This window comes from Styela clava, chromosome 15, assembly GCF_964204865.1.
Source record: "Styela clava chromosome 15, kaStyClav1.hap1.2, whole genome shotgun sequence".
Taxonomy (NCBI): Eukaryota; Metazoa; Chordata; class Ascidiacea; order Stolidobranchia; family Styelidae; genus Styela; species Styela clava.
Window position 1 is genome coordinate 5756352 of NC_135264.1, and position 21094 is coordinate 5777445.

The window sequence follows — 21094 nt, forward strand, 5'->3', positions numbered from 1 at the left end:
CTAGTGTTCATTTTGATTTTAGTTCGATATATTACTTTTTTGATTATATTAATACTGATACAGTAATGCACGAAGTAATATGTTCATTGCTGATATTGAATATTTGATATTATTTAATAAAGCTTTTTTCGTAATATGCTGTATCCATATTTTCATATCTGTGTTTGTCATAATCAATAATTTCTCTTCTATTTTTAAGATATTTTCAACAGGAACCAGGATATCGTCACACCGACAAAAGAAGAAAAGTATTAACAGGGTTGCCATGGCTTTTTTGTTTTTAATATTTTATTTGGTATAGATAGATTTAGACCCATTCCCGCCATTAGGAATAATAGGGTTTTTATTAGGCTTAGATATTTTTAATGGTATTCTAGATTATCAGGCAAAGAATTATGAAGGCAATAGGGAAACTAGGAAAAGACTGAAACAAGGAAACAATGAAGAAAATAGGAAAAGACTGATACAAGGAAAATCTACAAATTGAATGTAAATATTCTTACAAATTTTATTAGGCTTAGATATTGTTAATGTTATCTAAGCTTCACAGGCACAAAATTTTGAAGACATTGAAGAAATTAAAAGAAGACTAAATCAGAGACAAATCTGAAATTCCGGTAAGTATGTTGCAAGTGTTTCATTAGTCAGGCTTACTCCTTCTATCTAGTGTTCATTTTGATTTTAGTTCGATATAATACTTTTTTGATTATATTAATACTGATACAGTAATGCACGAAGTACTATGTTCAATGCTGATATTGAATATTTAATATTATTTAATAAAGCTTTTTTCGTAATATGCTGTATCCATATTTTCCTATCTGTGTTTGTCATAATCATTAATTTCTCTTCTATTTTTAAGATATTTTCAACAGGAACCAGGATATCGCCGCATCGTCAAAAGAAGAAAAGTATTAACAGGGTTGCCATGACTTTTTTGTTTTTAATATTTTATTTGGTATAGATAGATTTAGACCCATTCCCGCCATTAGAAATAATAGGGTTTTTATTAGGCTTAGATATTTTTAATGGTATTCTAGATTCTCAGGCAAAGAATTATGAAGGCAATAGGGAAATTAGGAAAAGACTGATACAAGGAAACAACGAAGAAAATAGGAAAAGACTGATACAAGGAAAATTTACAAATTGAATGTAAATATTCTTACAAATTTTATTAGGCTTAGATATTGTTAATGTTATCTAAGCTTCACAGGCACAAAATTTTGAAGACACTGAAGAAATTAAAAGAAGACGAAATCAGAGACAAATCTGAAATTCCAGTAAGTATATTACAAGTGTTTATTTAGTCAGACTTACTCGTTCATTTCAATTTCAGTTTGATATAATATTTTTTTGATTATATTAATACTGATACAGTAATGCAAGAAGCACTATGTTTATTGCTGATATTGAATATTTAATATTATTTAATAAAGCTTTTTTCGTAATATGCTGTATCCATATTTTCTTATCTGTTTTTGTCATAATCATTAATTTCTCTTCTACTTTTAAGATATTTTCAACAGGAACCAGGATATCGTGACACCGACAAATGAAGAAAAGTATTAACAGGGTTGCCATGGCTTTTTTGTTTTTAATATTTTATTTGGTATAGATAGATTTAGACCCATTCCCTTCATTAGGAATAATAGGGTTTTTATTAGGCTTAGATACTTTTAATGTTATTCCAGCTTCTCAGGCACAGAACTATGAAGAGACTGAGAAAATTAGAAAAAGACGGATGCAAGGAAAATCTACAAATTACATGTAAATATTTTTACACATTTTATTAGGCTTAGATATTGTTATTAATATCTTAGCTTCTCAGGCTCAAAATTTTGAAGGCACTGGAGAAATTGAAAAAAAACGGAATCAGAGACAAATCTGAAATTCCGGTAAGTATGTTGCAAGTGTTTCATTAGTCAGGCTTACTCCTATCTAGTGTTCCTTTTAATTTTAGTTCGATATAATACTTTTTTGATTATATTAATACTGATACAGTAATGCACGAAGTACTATGTTCATTGCTGATATTGAATATTTAATATTATTTAATAAAGTTTTTTTCGTAATATGCTGTATCCATATTTTCATATCTGTGTTTGTCATAATCAATAATTTCTCTTCTATTTTTAAGATATTTTCAACAGGAACCAGGATATCGTCACACCGACAAAAGAAGAAAGTATTAACAGGGTTGCCATGGCTTTTTTGTTTTTAATATTTTATTTGGTATAGATAGATTTAGACCCATTCCCGCCATTAGAAATAATAGGGTTTTTATTAGGCTTAGATATTTTTAATGGTATTCTAGATTCTCAGGCAAAGAATTATGAAGGCAATAGGGAAACTAGGAAAAGACTGATACAAGGAAACAATGAAGAAAATAGGAAAAGACTGATACAAGGAAAATCTACAAATTGAATGTAAATATTCTTACAAATTTTATTAGGCTTAGATAATGTTAATGTTATCTACGCTTCACAGGCACAAAATTTTGAAGACACTGAAGAAATTAAAAGAAGACGAAATCAGAGACAAATCTGAAATTCCGGTAAGTATGTTGCAAGTGTTTCATTAGTCAGGCTTACTCCTTCTATCTAGTGTTCATTTTGATTTTAGTTCGATATAATACTTTTTGATTATATTAATACTGATACAGTAATGCACGAAGTAATATGTTCATTGCTGATATTTAATATTTGATATTATTTAATAAAGCTTTTTTTGTAATATGCTGTATCCATATTTTCATATCTGTGTTTGTCATAATCAATAATTTCTCTTCTATTTTTAAGATATTTTCAACAGGAACCAGGATATCGTCACACCGACAAAAGAAGAAAAGTATTAACAGGGTTGCCATGGCTTTTTTGTTTTTAATATTTTATTTGGTATAGATAGATTTAGACCCATTCCCGCCATTAGGAATAATAGGGTTTTTATTAGGCTTAGATATTTTTAATGGTATTCTAGATTCTCAGGCAAAGAATTATGAAGGCAATAGGGAAACTAGGAAAAGACTGATACAAGGAAACAATGAAGAAAATAGGAAAAGACTGATACAAGGAAAATCTACAAATTGAATGTAAATATTCTTACAAATTTTATTAGGCTTAGATATTGTTAATGTTATCTAAGCTTCACAGGCACAAAATTTTGAAGACATTGAAGAAATTAAAAGAAGACGAAATCAGAGACAAATCTGAAATTCCGGTAAGTATGTTGCAAGTGTTTTATTAGTCAGGCTTACTCCTTCTATCTAGTGTTCATTTTGATTTTAGTTCGATATAATACTTTTTTGATTATATTAATACTGATACAGTAATGCACGAAGTACTATGTTCAATGCTGATATTGAATATTTAATATTATTTAATAAAGCTTTTTTCGTAATATGCTGTGTCCATATTTTCCTATCTGTGTTTGTCATAATCATTAATTTCTCTTCTATTTTTAAGATATTTTCAACAGGAACCAGGATATCGCCGCATCGTCAAAAGAAGAAAAGTATTAACAGGGTTGCCATGACTTTTTTGTTTTTAATATTTTATTTGGTATAGATAGATTTAGACCCATTCCCGCCATTAGGAATAATAGGGTTTTTATTAGGCTTAGATATTTTTAATGGTATTCTAGATTCTCAGGCAAAGAATTATGAAGGCAATAGGGAAATTAGGAAAAGACTGATACAAGGAAACAACGAAGAAAATAGGAAAAGACTGATACAAGGAAAATTTACAAATTGAATGTAAATATTCTTACAAATTTTATTAGGCTTAGATATTGTTAATGTTATCTAAGCTTCACAGGCACAAAATTTTGAAGACACTGAAGAAATTAAAAGAAGACGAAATCAGAGACAAATCTGAAATTCCAGTAAGTATATTACAAGTGTTTATTTAGTCAGTCTTACTCGTTCATTTCAATTTTAGTTTGATATAATATTTTTTTGATTATATTAATACTGATACAGTAATGCAAGAAGCACTATGTTTATTGCTGATATTGAATATTTAATATTATTTAATAAAGCTTTTTTCGTAATATGCTGTATCCATATTTTCCTATCTGTTTTTGTCATAATCATTAATTTCTCTTCTACTTTTAAGATATTTTCAACAGGAACCAGGATATCGTGACACCGACAAATGAAGAAAAGTATTATCAGGGTTGCCATGGCTTTTTTGTTTTTAATATTTTATTTGGTATAGATAGATTTAGACCCATTCCCCTCATTAGGAATAATAGGGTTTTTATTAGGCTTAGATACTTTTAATGTTATTCCAGCTTCTCAGGCACAGAACTATGAAGAGACTGAGAAAATTAGAAAAAGACGGATGCAAGGAAAATCTACAAATTACATGTAAATATTTTTACACATTTTATTAGGCTTAGATATTGTTATTAATATCTTAGCTTCTCAGGCTCAAAATTTTGAAGGCACTGGAGAAATTGAAAAAAAACGGAATCAGAGACAAATCTGAAACTCCGGTAAGTATGTTGCAAGTGTTTCATTAGTCAGGCTTACTCCTATCTAGTGTTCCTTTTAATTTTAGTTCGATATAATACTTTTTTGATTATATTAATACTGATACAGTAATGCACGAAGTACTATGTTCATTGCTGATATTGAATATTTAATATTATTTAATAAAGTTTTTTTCGTAATATGCTGTATCCATATTTTCATATCTGTGTTTGTCATAATCAATAATTTCTCTTCTATTTTTAAGATATTTTCAACAGGAACCAGGATTTCGTCATACCGACAAAAGAAGAAAAGTATTAACAGGGTTGCCATGGCTGTTTGTTTTTAATATTTTATTTGGTATAGATAGATTTAGACCCATTCCCGCCATTAGAAATAATAGGGTTTTTATTAGGCTTAGATATTTTTAATGGTATTCTAGATTCTCAGGCAAAGAATTATGAAAGCAATAGGGAAACTAGGAAAAGACTGATACAAGGAAACAATGAAGAAAATAGGAAAAGACTGATACAAGGAAAATCTACAAATTGAATGTAAATATTCTTACAAATTTTATTAGGCTTAGATAATGTTAATGTTATCTAAGCTTCACAGGCACAAAATTTTGAAGACACTGAAGAAATTAAAAGAAGACGAAATCAGAGACAAATCTGAAATTCCGGTAAGTATGTTGCAAGTGTTTCATTAGTCAGGCTTACTCCTTCTATCTAGTGTTCATTTTGATTTTAGTTCGATATAATACTTTTTTGATTATATTAATACTGATACAGTAATGCACGAAGTAATATGTTCATTGCTGATATTTAATATTTGATATTATTTAATAAAGCTTTTTTCGTAATATGCTGTATCCATATTTTCATATCTGTGTTTGTCATAATCAATAATTTCTCTTCTATTTTTAAGATATTTTCAACAGGAACCAGGATATCGTTACACCGACAAAAGAAGAAAAGTATTAACAGGGTTGCCATGGCTTTTTTGTTTTTAATATTTTATTTGGTATAGATAGATTTAGACCCATTCCCGCCATTAGGAATAATAGGGTTTTTATTAGGCTTAGATATTTTTAATGGTATTCTAGATTCTCAGGCAAAGAATTATGAAGGCAATAGGGAAACTAGGAAAAGACTGATACAAGGAAACAATGAAGAAAATAGGAAAAGACTGATACAAGGAAAATCTACAAATTGAATGTAAATATTCTTACAAATTTTATTAGGCTTAGATATTGTTAATGTTATCTAAGCTTCACAGGCACAAAATTTTGAAGACATTGAAGAAATTAAAAGAAGACGAAATCAGAGACAAATCTGAAATTCCGGTAAGTATGTTGCAAGTGTTTCATTAGTCAGGCTTACTCCTTCTATCTAGTGTTCATTTTGATTTTAGTTCGATATAATACTTTTTTGATTATATTAATACTGATACAGTAATGCACGAAGTACTATGTTCAATGCTGATATTGAATATTTAATATTATTTAATAAAGCTTTTTTCGTAATATGCTGTATCCATATTTTCCTATCTGTGTTTGTCATAATCATTAATTTCTCTTCTATTTTTAAGATATTTTCAACAGGAACCAGGATATCGCCGCATCGTCAAAAGAAGAAAAGTATTAACAGGGTTGCCATGACTTTTTTGTTTTTAATATTTTATTTGGTATAGATAGATTTAGACCCATTCCCGCCATTAGGAATAATAGGGTTTTTATTAGGCTTAGATATTTTTAATGGTATTCTAGATTCTCAGGCAAAGAATTATGAAGGCAATAGGGAAATTAGGAAAATACTGATACAAGGAAACAACGAAGAAAATAGGAAAAGACTGATACAAGGAAAATTTACAAATTGAATGTAAATATTCTTACAAATTTTATTAGGCTTAGATATTGTTAATGTTATCTAAGCTTCACAGGCACAAAATTTTGAAGACACTGAAGAAATTAAAAGAAGACGAAATCAGAGACAAATCTGAAATTCCAGTAAGTATATTACAAGTGTTTATTTAGTCAGTCTTACTCGTTCATTTCAATTTTAGTTTGATATAATATTTTTTTGATTATATTAATACTGATACAGTAATGCAAGAAGCACTATGTTTATTGCTGATATTGAATATTTAATATTATTTAATAAAGCTTTTTTCGTAATATGCTGTATCCATATTTTCCTATCTGTTTTTGTCATAATCATTATTTTCTTTTCTACTTTTAAGATATTTTCAACAGGAATCAGGATATCGTGACACCGACAAATGAAGAAAAGTATTAACAGGGTTGCCATGGCTTTTTTGTTTTTAATATTTTATTTGGTATAGATAGATTTAGACCCATTCCCTTCATTAGGAATAATAGGGTTTTTATTAGGCTTAGATACTTTTAATGTTATTCCAGCTTCTCAGACACAGAACTATGAAGAGACTGAGAAAATTAGAAAAAGACGGATGCAAGGAAAATCTACAAATTACATGTAAATATTTTTACACATTTTATTAGGCTTAGATATTGTTATTAATATCTTAGCTTCTCAGGCTCAAAATTTTGAAGGCACTGGAGAAATTGAAAAAAAACGGAATCAGAGACAAATCTGCAATTCCGGTAAGTATGTTGCAAGTGTTTCATTAGTCAGGCTTACTACTATCTAGTGTTCCTTTTAATTTTAGTTCGATATAATACTTTTTTGATTATATTAATACTGATACAGTAATGCACGAAGTACTATGTTCATTGCTGATATTTAATATTTGATATTATTTAATAAAGTTTTTTTCGTAATATGCTGTATCCATATTTTCACATCTGTGTTTGTCATAATCAATAATTTCTCTTCTATTTTTAAGATATTTTCAACAGGAACCAGGATATCGTCACACCGACAAAAGAAGAAAAGTATTAACAGGGTTGCCTGGCTTTTTTGTTTTTAATATTTTATTTGGTATAGATAGATTTAGACCCATTCCCGCCATTAGGAATAATAGGGTTTTTATTAGGCTCAGATATTTTTAATGGTATTCTAGATTCTCAGGCAAAGAATTATGAAGGCAATAGGGAAACTAGGAAAAGACTGATACAAGGAAACAATGAAGAAAGTGGGAAAAGACTGATACAAGGAAAATCTACAAATTGAATGTAAATATTCTTACAAATTTTATTAGGCTTAGATAATGTTAATGTTATCTAAGCTTCACAGGCACAAAATTTTGAAGACACTGAAGAAATTAAAAGAAGACGAAATCAGAGACAAATCTGAAATTCCGGTAAGTATGTTGCAAGTGTTTCATTAGTCAGGCTTACTCCTTCTATCTAGTGTTCATTTTGATTTTAGTTCGATATAATACTTTTTTGATTATATTAATACTGATACAGTAATGCACGAAGTAATATGTTCATTGCTGATATTTAATATTTGATATTATTTAATAAAGCTTTTTTCGTAATATGCTGTATCCATATTTTCATATCTGTGTTTGTCATAATCAATAATTTCTCTTCTATTTTTAAGATATTTTCAACAGGAACCAGGATATCGTTACACCGACAAAAGAAGAAAAGTATTAACAGGATTGCCATGGCTTTTTTGTTTTTAATATTTTATTTGGTATAGATAGATTTAGACCCATTCCCGCCATTAGGAATAATAGGGTTTTTATTAGGCTTAGATATTTTTAATGGTATTCTAGATTCTCAGGCAAAGAATTATGAAGGCAATAGGGAAACTAGGAAAAGACTGATACAAGGAAACAATGAAGAAAATAGGAAAAGACTGATACAAGGAAAATCTACAAATTGAATGTAAATATTCTTACAAATTTTATTAGGCTTAGATATTGTTAATGTTATCTAAGCTTCACAGGCACAAAATTTTGAAGACATTGAAGAAATTAAAAGAAGACGAAATCAGAGACAAATCTGAAATTCCGGTAAGTATGTTGCAAGTGTTTCATTAGTCAGGCTTACTCCTATCTAGTGTTCATTTTGATTTTAGTTCGATATAATACTTTTTTGATTATATTAATACTGATACAGTAATGCACGAAGTACTATGTTCAATGCTGATATTGAATATTTAATATTATTTAATAAAGCTTTTTTCGTAATATGCTGTATCCATATTTTCCTATCTGTGTTTGTCATAATCATTAATTTCTCTTCTATTTTTAAGATATTTTCAACAGGAACCAGGATATCGCCGCATCGTCAAAAGAAGAAAAGTATTAACAGGGTTGCCATGACTTTTTTGTTTTTAATATTTTATTTGGTATAGATAGATTTAGACCCATTCCCGCCATTAGGAATAATAGGGTTTTTATTAGGCTTAGATATTTTTAATGGTATTCTAGATTCTCAGGCAAAGAATTATGAAGGCAATAGGGAAATTAGGAAAAGACTGATACAAGGAAACAACGAAGAAAATAGGAAAAGACTGATACAAGGAAAATTTACAAATTGAATGTAAATATTCTTACAAATTTTATTAGGCTTAGATATTGTTAATGTTATCTAAGCTTCACAGGCACAAAATTTTGAAGACACTGAAGAAATTAAAAAAAGACGAAATCAGAGACAAATCTGAAATTCCAGTAAGTATATTACAAGTGTTTATTTAGTCAGTCTTACTCGTTCATTTCAATTTTAGTTTGATATAATATTTTTTTGATTATATTAATACTGATACAGTAATGCAAGAAGCACTATGTTTATTGCTGATATTGAATATTTAATATTATTTAATAAAGCTTTTTTCGTAATATGCTGTATCCATATTTTCCTATCTGTTTTTGTCATAATCATTAATTTCTCTTCTACTTTTAAGATATTTTCAACAGGAACCAGGATATCGTGACACCGACAAATGAAGAAAAGTATTAACAGGGTTGCCATGACTTTTTTGTTTTTAATATTTTATTTGGTATAGATAGATTTAGACCCATTCCCCTCATTAGGAATAATAGGGTTTTTATTAGGCTTAGATACTTTTAATGTTATTCCAGCTTCTCAGGCACAGAACTATGAAGAGACTGAGAAAATTAAAAAAAGACGGATGCAAGGAAAATCTACAAATTACATGTAAATATTTTTACACATTTTATTAGGCTTAGATATTGTTATTAATATCTTAGCTTCTCAGGCTCAAAATTTTGAAGGCACTGGAGAAATTGAAAAAAAAACGGAATCAGAGACAAATCTGAAATTCCGGTAAGTATGTTGCAAGTGTTTCATTAGTCAGGCTTATTCCTATCTAGTGTTCCTTTTAATTTTAGTTCGATATAATACTTTTTTGATTATATTAATACTGATACAGTAATGCACGAAGTACTATGTTCATTGCTGATATTGAATATTTGATATTCTTTAATAAAGCTTTTTTCGTAATATGCTGTATCCATATTTTCATATCTGTGTTTGTCATAATCAATAATTTCTCTTCTATTTTTAAGATATTTTCAACAGGAACCAGGATATCGTCACACCGACAAAAGAAGAAAAGTATTAACAGGGTTGCCATGGCTTTTTTGTTTTTAATATTTTATTTGGTATAGATAGATTTAGACCCATTCCCGCCATTAGGAATAATAGGGTTTTTATTGAGCTTGGATATTTTTAATGGTATTCTAGATTCTCAGGCAAAGAATTATGAAGGCAATAGGGAAACTAGGAAAAGACTGATACAAGGAAACAAGGAAGAAAATAGGAAAAGACTGATACAAGAAAAATCTACAAATTGAATGTAAATATTCTTACAAATTTTATTAGGCTTAGATATTGTTAATGTTATCTAAGCTTCACAGGCACAAAATTTTGAAGACACTGAAGAAATTAAAAGAAGACGATATCAGAGACAAATCTGAAATTCCGGTAAGTATGTTGCAAGTGTCTCATTAGTCAGGCTTACTCCTTCTATCTAGTGTTCATTTTGATTTTAGTTCGATATAATACTTTTTTGATTATATTAATACTGATACAGTAATGCACGAAGTACTATGTTCAATGCTGATATTGAATATTTAATATTATTTAATAAAGCTTTTTTCGTAATATGCTGTATCCATATTTTCCTATCTGTGTTTGTCATAATCAATAATTTCTCTTCTATTTTTAAGATATTTTCAACAGGAACCAGGATATCGTCACACCGACAAAAGAAGAAAAGTATTAACAGGGTTGCCTGGCTTTTTTGTTTTTAATATTTTATTTGGTATAGATAGATTTAGACCCATTCCCGCCATTAGGAATAATAGGGTTTTTATTAGGCTCAGATATTTTTAATGGTATTCTAGATTCTCAGGCAAAGAATTATGAAGGCAATAGGGAAACTAGGAAAAGACTGATACAAGGAAACAATGAAGAAAGTGGGAAAAGACTGATACAAGGAAAATCTACAAATTGAATGTAAATATTCTTACAAATTTTATTAGGCTTAGATAATGTTAATGTTATCTAAGCTTCACAGGCACAAAATTTTGAAGACACTGAAGAAATTAAAAGAAGACGAAATCAGAGACAAATCTGAAATTCCGGTAAGTATGTTGCAAGTGTTTCATTAGTCAGGCTTACTCCTTCTATCTAGTGTTCATTTTGATTTTAGTTCGATATAATACTTTTTTGATTATATTAATACTGATACAGTAATGCACGAAGTAATATGTTCATTGCTGATATTTAATATTTGATATTATTTAATAAAGCTTTTTTCGTAATATGCTGTATCCATATTTTCATATCTGTGTTTGTCATAATCAATAATTTCTCTTCTATTTTTAAGATATTTTCAACAGGAACCAGGATATCGTTACACCGACAAAAGAAGAAAAGTATTAACAGGATTGCCATGGCTTTTTTGTTTTTAATATTTTATTTGGTATAGATAGATTTAGACCCATTCCCGCCATTAGGAATAATAGGGTTTTTATTAGGCTTAGATATTTTTAATGGTATTCTAGATTCTCAGGCAAAGAATTATGAAGGCAATAGGGAAACTAGGAAAAGACTGATACAAGGAAACAATGAAGAAAATAGGAAAAGACTGATACAAGGAAAATCTACAAATTGAATGTAAATATTCTTACAAATTTTATTAGGCTTAGATATTGTTAATGTTATCTAAGCTTCACAGGCACAAAATTTTGAAGACATTGAAGAAATTAAAAGAAGACGAAATCAGAGACAAATCTGAAATTCCGGTAAGTATGTTGCAAGTGTTTCATTAGTCAGGCTTACTCCTATCTAGTGTTCATTTTGATTTTAGTTCGATATAATACTTTTTTGATTATATTAATACTGATACAGTAATGCACGAAGTACTATGTTCAATGCTGATATTGAATATTTAATATTATTTAATAAAGCTTTTTTCGTAATATGCTGTATCCATATTTTCCTATCTGTGTTTGTCATAATCATTAATTTCTCTTCTATTTTTAAGATATTTTCAACAGGAACCAGGATATCGCCGCATCGTCAAAAGAAGAAAAGTATTAACAGGGTTGCCATGACTTTTTTGTTTTTAATATTTTATTTGGTATAGATAGATTTAGACCCATTCCCGCCATTAGGAATAATAGGGTTTTTATTAGGCTTAGATATTTTTAATGGTATTCTAGATTCTCAGGCAAAGAATTATGAAGGCAATAGGGAAATTAGGAAAAGACTGATACAAGGAAACAACGAAGAAAATAGGAAAAGACTGATACAAGGAAAATTTACAAATTGAATGTAAATATTCTTACAAATTTTATTAGGCTTAGATATTGTTAATGTTATCTAAGCTTCACAGGCACAAAATTTTGAAGACACTGAAGAAATTAAAAAAAGACGAAATCAGAGACAAATCTGAAATTCCAGTAAGTATATTACAAGTGTTTATTTAGTCAGTCTTACTCGTTCATTTCAATTTTAGTTTGATATAATATTTTTTTGATTATATTAATACTGATACAGTAATGCAAGAAGCACTATGTTTATTGCTGATATTGAATATTTAATATTATTTAATAAAGCTTTTTTCGTAATATGCTGTATCCATATTTTCCTATCTGTTTTTGTCATAATCATTAATTTCTCTTCTACTTTTAAGATATTTTCAACAGGAACCAGGATATCGTGACACCGACAAATGAAGAAAAGTATTAACAGGGTTGCCATGACTTTTTTGTTTTTAATATTTTATTTGGTATAGATAGATTTAGACCCATTCCCCTCATTAGGAATAATAGGGTTTTTATTAGGCTTAGATACTTTTAATGTTATTCCAGCTTCTCAGGCACAGAACTATGAAGAGACTGAGAAAATTAAAAAAAGACGGATGCAAGGAAAATCTACAAATTACATGTAAATATTTTTACACATTTTATTAGGCTTAGATATTGTTATTAATATCTTAGCTTCTCAGGCTCAAAATTTTGAAGGCACTGGAGAAATTGAAAAAAAAACGGAATCAGAGACAAATCTGAAATTCCGGTAAGTATGTTGCAAGTGTTTCATTAGTCAGGCTTATTCCTATCTAGTGTTCCTTTTAATTTTAGTTCGATATAATACTTTTTTGATTATATTAATACTGATACAGTAATGCACGAAGTACTATGTTCATTGCTGATATTGAATATTTGATATTCTTTAATAAAGCTTTTTTCGTAATATGCTGTATCCATATTTTCATATCTGTGTTTGTCATAATCAATAATTTCTCTTCTATTTTTAAGATATTTTCAACAGGAACCAGGATATCGTCACACCGACAAAAGAAGAAAAGTATTAACAGGGTTGCCATGGCTTTTTTGTTTTTAATATTTTATTTGGTATAGATAGATTTAGACCCATTCCCGCCATTAGGAATAATAGGGTTTTTATTGAGCTTGGATATTTTTAATGGTATTCTAGATTCTCAGGCAAAGAATTATGAAGGCAATAGGGAAACTAGGAAAAGACTGATACAAGGAAACAAGGAAGAAAATAGGAAAAGACTGATACAAGAAAAATCTACAAATTGAATGTAAATATTCTTACAAATTTTATTAGGCTTAGATATTGTTAATGTTATCTAAGCTTCACAGGCACAAAATTTTGAAGACACTGAAGAAATTAAAAGAAGACGATATCAGAGACAAATCTGAAATTCCGGTAAGTATGTTGCAAGTGTCTCATTAGTCAGGCTTACTCCTTCTATCTAGTGTTCATTTTGATTTTAGTTCGATATAATACTTTTTTGATTATATTAATACTGATACAGTAATGCACGAAGTACTATGTTCAATGCTGATATTGAATATTTAATATTATTTAATAAAGCTTTTTTCGTAATATGCTGTATCCATATTTTCCTATCTGTGTTTGTCATAATCATTAATTTCTCTTCTATTTTTAAGATATTTTCAACAGGAACCAGGATATCGCCGCACCGACAAAAGAAGAAAAGTATTTACAGGGTTACCATGGCTTTTTGTTTTTAATATTTTATTTGGTATAGATAGATTTAGACCCATTCCCGCCATTAGGAATAATAGGGTTTTTATTAGGCTTAGATATTTTTAATGGTATTCTAGATTCTCAGGCAAAGAATTATGAAGGCAATAGGGAAATTAGGAAAAGACTGATACAAGGAAACAACGAAGAAAATAGGAAAAGACTGATACAAGGAAAATCTACAAATTGAATGTAAATATTCTTACAAATTTTATTAGGCTTAGATATTGTTGATGTTATCTAAGCTTCACAGGCACAAAATTTTGAAGACACTGAAGAAATTAAAAGAAGACGAAATCAGAGACAAATCTGAAATTCCAGTAAGTATATTACAAGTGTTTCATTAGTCAGGCTTACTCGTTCATTTCAATTTTAGTTTGATATAATATTTTTTTGATTATATTAATACTGATACAGTATTGCACGAAGTACTATGTTCATTGCTGACATCGAATATTTATTAATAAAGCTTTTTTAGTAATATGCTCCATCCATATTTGCCTATCTTATTTGTCTTAATCATTATTTTCTCTTCTATTTTTGAGGTATTTTCAACGGGAAACAGAATGTTCTGACACCGACAAAAGAAGAAAAGTATTAACAGGGTTGCCATGGCTTTTTTGTTTTTAATGTTTTCTTTGTTAGAGATAGATTTAGACCCATTCCCATCGTTAGAAATACTCGCCATTAGGATTAACAGCGGTTTTATTAGGTTTAGATATTTTTAATGGTATTCTAGATTCTCAGGCAAAGAATTATGAAGGCAATAGGGAAATTAGGAAAAGACTGATACAAGAAAACAATGAAGAAAATAGGAAAAGACTGATACAAGGAAAATCTACAAATTCAATGTAAATATTCTTACAAATTTTATTAGGCTTAGATATTGTTAATGTTATCTCAGCTTCACAGGCACAAAGTTTTGAAGACTGAAGAAATTGAAAAAAGACGAAATCAGAGACAAATCTTAAATACCGGTCAGTATGTTGCATGTGTTTCATTAGGCAGGATTACTCTTTCCATCTGTTGTTCATTAATACTGAGACAATAATGCACAAAGTATTATGTTTATTGCTGATATTGAATATTTATTAATAAAACTTTTTTAGTAATATGCTGTATCCATATTTTTCTATTTTTGTTTGTCATAATCATTAATTTCTCTTTTATTTTTAAGATATTTTCAACAGGAACCAGGATATCGTGACACCGACAAAAGAAGAAAAGTATTAACAGGGTCACCATGGCTTTTTTGTTTTTAACATTTTATTTGGTATAGTTAGATTTAGACCTATTCCCGCCATTAGGAATAATAGGGTTTTTATTAGGCTTAGATACTTTTAATGTTATTCTAGCTTCTCAGGCACAGAACTATGAAGGGACTTGGAAAATTAGGAAAAGACGGATGCAAGGAAAATCTACAAATTACATGTAAATATTTTTACAAATTTTATTACGCTTAGATTTTGTTAATAATATCTTAGCTTCTCAGGCTCAAAATTTTGAAGGCACTGGAGAAATTGAAAAAAGTCGGAATCAGAGACAAATCTGAAATTCCGGTAAGTATGTTGCAAGTGTTTCATTAGTCAGGCTTACTCCTTCTATCTACATCTTCATTTTGATTTTAGTTCGATATAATACTTTTTTGATTATATTAATACTGATACAGTGATGCAAGAAGTACTATGTTTATTGCTGATATTGAATATTTAATAATATTTAATAAAGCTTTTTTCGTAATATGCTGTATCCATATTTTCCTATCTGTGTTTGTCATAATCATTAATTTCTCTTCTACTTTTAAGATATTTTCAACAGGAACCAGGATATCGTGACACCGACAAAAGAAGAAAAGTATTGACAGATCTTGCCATGGCTTCTTTGTTTTTAATATTTTATTCGGTATAGATAGATTTAGACCCATTCCCGCCATTAGGAATGATAGGGTTTTTATTAGGCTTAGATTTTTTTAATGTTATTCTAGCTTCTCAGGCACAGAACTTTGAAGGCACTGAAAAAATTAAAAAAGACAGATACAAGGAAAATCTACACATTACATGTAAATATTTTTACGAATTTTATTAGGCTTAGATATTTTTAATGGTGAGAAGTTCAATTAAGTGAATTTTATTAATAATTTCGATTCTATTGAATATTTTTATTAAATGGTTTTTGTTTTCAGAAGAACTTACCGAGAAATAGAAGAAGCCGAACAAGATCTGTGAAGACAATCACTATGAGGTATTATATAATGCATTAATGACTGGGTGGGTTTTTATGATTTTTACAAGCCACTATTTGTGGGAGTCAACGTTTTGATTGTTCACTGTGGTTTTATTGGTATAGTCATGTATCCGTTTGGCATTTAAATATGGGCATAGGGCGTTTCAGATTTTTCTGGAGCGCGATAGGACCCCATCAACAAGTCCTAACGAGTGGGAAAACCGACACCCCTTGGGTCCACATGGAAGCTCGGTATTATATTTTGACATTTTAGAAAATCCTTTTTTATTTTATTTATTAAAAAATGCAATGTTACCATATGCAATTGAATTTATATTACTGACAAATCTATTTAGATTTTAATTAAATATGTGACTACTCCACTTACTTTGCAATATGTTTTAGTTGTATTTTGCATATATATAATAAATGAAGAAAATATATCTGTATAATAATAAAATTTATTTACTTTGATAAATTTTGATTGTCTTGTTCTATACCGTTTCGAAATGGCAGAGCTAGTTCACAGTTCCACAGTTAAAGTGATAAGTGATAATCACCAAAAGTAATGCAGTGAGAGGCCACCAAGAAACTTCATGCATGGGTGGTGAGCATGATCAGTTTTACTTTGCAACTTCATGCATGGATGAGCATAATCAGTTTACTTTGCAACTTCGAATGGCAGTTTTGCAACTTCATGAATGGGTGCGCATAGTCAGTTTTACTTTGCAACTTCATGCATGGGTGAGCATAGTCGGTTTTAATTTGTAATTTCATGCATGAGTGAGCGTAGTCGGGTTTATTCATCGGGTTGTACTTTGTAACGCCGTGCATGGGTGAGCTAAGTTTGTTTTACTGTAACTTCATGCATGAGTGAGCATAGTCATTTTAATTTCGTATCGTCATGCATGAGTAAGCGTAGTCAGTTTTACGTAGTCGGTTTTACTTTGTAACTTCATGCGTCATGCATGAGTGGGCCTAGTCGAACGCCATGTATGAGTAAGCGTAGCCAGTTTTACTTTGTAACTTCATGCATGAGTGAGCACATAGTCAGTTTTACTTTATAACTTCATGCAAGAGTGAGCATAGTCAGTTTTACTTTGTAACATCATGCATGGGTGAGCGTAGTCAGTTGTACTTTGTAACTTTATGCATGGGTGAGCGTAGTCGGTTTTACTGTGTAGCTTCTTGCGTGGGTGAGCGAAGTCAGCTTTACTTTGTAACGTCATGCATGAGTGAGCGTAGTCAGTTTTAGTTTGGAACATCATTCATGCATGAGTGAGCATAGTCCGTGTTACTTTGTAACGTCATGCATGGGTGAGCGTAGTCAGTTTTACTTTGTAACTTCATGCATGAGTGAGCACATAGTCAGTTTCACTTTGTAACTTCATGCATGAGTGAGCATAGTTAGTTTTACGTTGTAACGTCATGCATGGGTGAGCGTAGTCAGTTTTACTTTGTAACATCATGCATGAGTGAGCGTAGCTAATTTTACTTTAGAATGTCATTCATGCATGAGTGAGCATAGTCAGTTTTACTTTGTAACGTCATGCATAGAGAATTTTCTTTCTAGGGTCACTTTGACCAAGATCTTGTTTTTTTTTAAAAAAACGTGAAAATTTATACCAGCCAATCCTTAGTTTCGTCACGCAGTTTTGTACATATATGTTAAGCTAATACAACAGAGAGTGTCAATATGTTATGTAGAATATAAGCGACTTAGTATTAATGATGAGGCTCCACAAGAAGCCTATAACGTGTTGGGCGGTGACACTTCGGGCTATTAACTTGCTGTGATGTATCCCTGCCAGGTTTCACGATAATTAACAACTTAACCACTTTGAATATGTAAATGTGATGAATTAAAACGACGAAATAGTGTGGTGATAAAAACAAATGATTCCAGTATCGTAGATATAGACCTGTAAATAATTCTTGTAATGTAGTAATGTTGAGGGTTGCTAAAGGTTACGGCAAACCCAACAGGCAGGTTATTAAAATACTTCATTCTAAAATATGCAAACAATAGCAACATTAAATTATGCAAAACAAATCAAACCTCATCATTTAACTTAAAATCAAGCAAACATATCCGTTAATTGCGGCAAGTAAATTAGCACTACTCAACGGCAAACTCCTAACAATAAGTAAATAGTAAACGGCCGACTGGCAATGATTCGAAATAATAAATAAACAAGAATATGAGAAAAAGAAAAGATTGATAAAGGGTTTTGTTTTCGCCGACATGCCTATTCCTGCCCACGGACAGATGGTGAAATTGTTCTAAAAACGGAGTAATTTATGAGCGGTCGACCATAAAACAAAGCTCAATGACCGATATCTCTTAAAATAAACACGGTCAAATATGTACAAAATAAAACAAAGAAACTTTGTCTGTAACATGTTACGTCGATGTGTTAATTAATTAATTTAAGTCTCTGCTTAAGATAGTTATTTAACCCGATGACAGTCATTCAAAGCTTGCACAAGGTTTTAAAATGCCAGCTGAGCCCCATAAACGGCGCTCCAGAAGTGTGTGTACAAATATGGAGGTAACTAATTTTGTTGCCCACTTTACATCAAGGACTGAAACTTACAGTAAGGGGTGTATTTACTTGGCCAACACAGGCAGTTCGATTTCAAAATATAACAAAAATAAGGAAAATCTTAATAAAGTTATTGCTTATTAACGCTAACCCAGTTCACATACTACGGGAATCTTTATCCTATAAACTTATGGCAATTGGCAGAATAGGAACCAGCTTGCAGTTTTATTTACAATTACCAGAATAATAATGAACGTGAAAGACTTCTAACATATTTCCACCCATGTTTGTTTTTTGCCTAGACATGGGCCTTTGTCACAAAATTCAAACATAGGCGAAGCAAGTATTTGCCTGAAGCAGCGGGCTAAGATTTTTTTGCAATCTTGTAATTTTCATGGCATACGAAGCATCTGTTATTGAAGCTGACGTTTGCTATCTGTGCCCAAATCGAGATTTTAATACAACGATGACTTGTAATATCTTCTCACAATGGAATTGTTTGTCGGACAATGGTACAGAACAGTCACTCTAAACTTCATGGTCAGCGAAAGTAACTTTGCTGTCACCGATTTTGACAGACGGATCTTGATGGGCGACGTACCAACAGTTGAAAAAATGGATTGGTCTTCTTGTACAAGAGCTTTTCTACTTGTAATTACTGTCACGTTACCAGTTGGTTTTGATAATTTTGGCAGTTTTGTAAAGCTGGGCGATTTATGCTGCTCAAACATACTTCCATAAAAAGCCACGATCTGCATTGCGCTGATAACAATATTGCCATATCATCTCTATTGTACATATTAAATAACGCCCAGATACGTTTTAATAATACTCCTACACCCCTCTCTTTGAAGTCCCAGATGAGCGATTTCATAAAAAATACAAAAAGGGTAGAATTTGGGTCAAGTTCCTGCTCCCTTGGCACAAATAGAAATAGCTACTCTGACTTCAAGTTTACAGGTAATGCGTTTTATTAGTTTTCTATATGCAACTTATTATTTAGTATACTTGCGTGATTAACATACAGATCTTCCGTACAACGGAAATTTTTATATTAATTTATGACATCATATGACATGAACATCTTTGTTAAGACCCCAAAATTAATTTCACTATGAAAACCATACGACGTCACTATGATTTTTCGCATTGTTGGAAATACATGATACTAATTACATTAACTGGCGTAACTTATTTCAAACTATCCATAATCAAATGAATTAAGATAACCTCTAGTACATTGTGAGCTTTTTTCACAGAGATATATAAATATAGAGTGTGCTTCTCTCTCGTTTTCGCGGGATCGTTTGAAGTCTCTCTCGTTTTGACGATATGCTTCCAAATTTTCCGATGCGCGCAATGCATTTCTTAAGGGATTTTACAGAAATTAAGTATTTGCGTCGATTTTTTTGCATATTCGCATGTTCTTGATTCGTTTCTCACTATATATCAAACGCTAATATACCCCAGCTTAGCATCTTTAATGAAAAGTTTTAAAAAATAGAAAGTCATATATTTGACAAAATGCCGAAACTTATGCCTTTTTAATAAAACAAACTAAGCACTGTTGCAAACTATCGCCATAACAAAAAGGCGATATGCAATACTGTTGTATAAAATATACCAAGTAACCCATTAGTAAACGGGAGAAATCTAATGGAAATCCTATGTTATGATCTGATTTATTCAATACTTGTACATTACTTTCTATTGTGACCACTTGTAACACAAACATTTGTATACCTTATGTGTTTATTCTTACAGTTGAATCTCATGCGAATAGCAACACAAAGATCTTATTTGCATCAGATTATTTAACATATATTCTTGCTGTTGATTGTAATATTTGAAGGTAATTTTTGAAATGTAACAATTACAGGGAACAAATTAGTTTTACTTTGCGTTTAATTAAAATTGAGTAGAAATCTTATATTTCAAGTTCCCGTTTCGAGAAACGTCAAATGCGTTAAATGAGACAAAAAAAAAACATAGTAGCATTGTGTTTCCAGAGCAATCAGACACGCACAAAATAACAGATGTCATAATCTAATAAAATGAAATAAAATCCAAATTGTGTAAAATTTGATACCAAAACGGATACCTTGGTGTACTTAGTTTTGATCAGTTCTTACCAATATTCACTATAGTAATTATTTTCATATTACAACCTTAATTACAACATAGTCTCAAATTTTTCAGGAATTCGATGAATCGGAGTGTTTACACCAACACCATATCCAACAGCGGAAGATCTTCTTGGCGCCAGGAATGTGACATCGCCTCTAAATGTTTCTCAATGCCACGGCCGAGAATTGGATTGTTTGACTCATATTATATCCACTCATCATATTATAGAACGATATAGCAAAT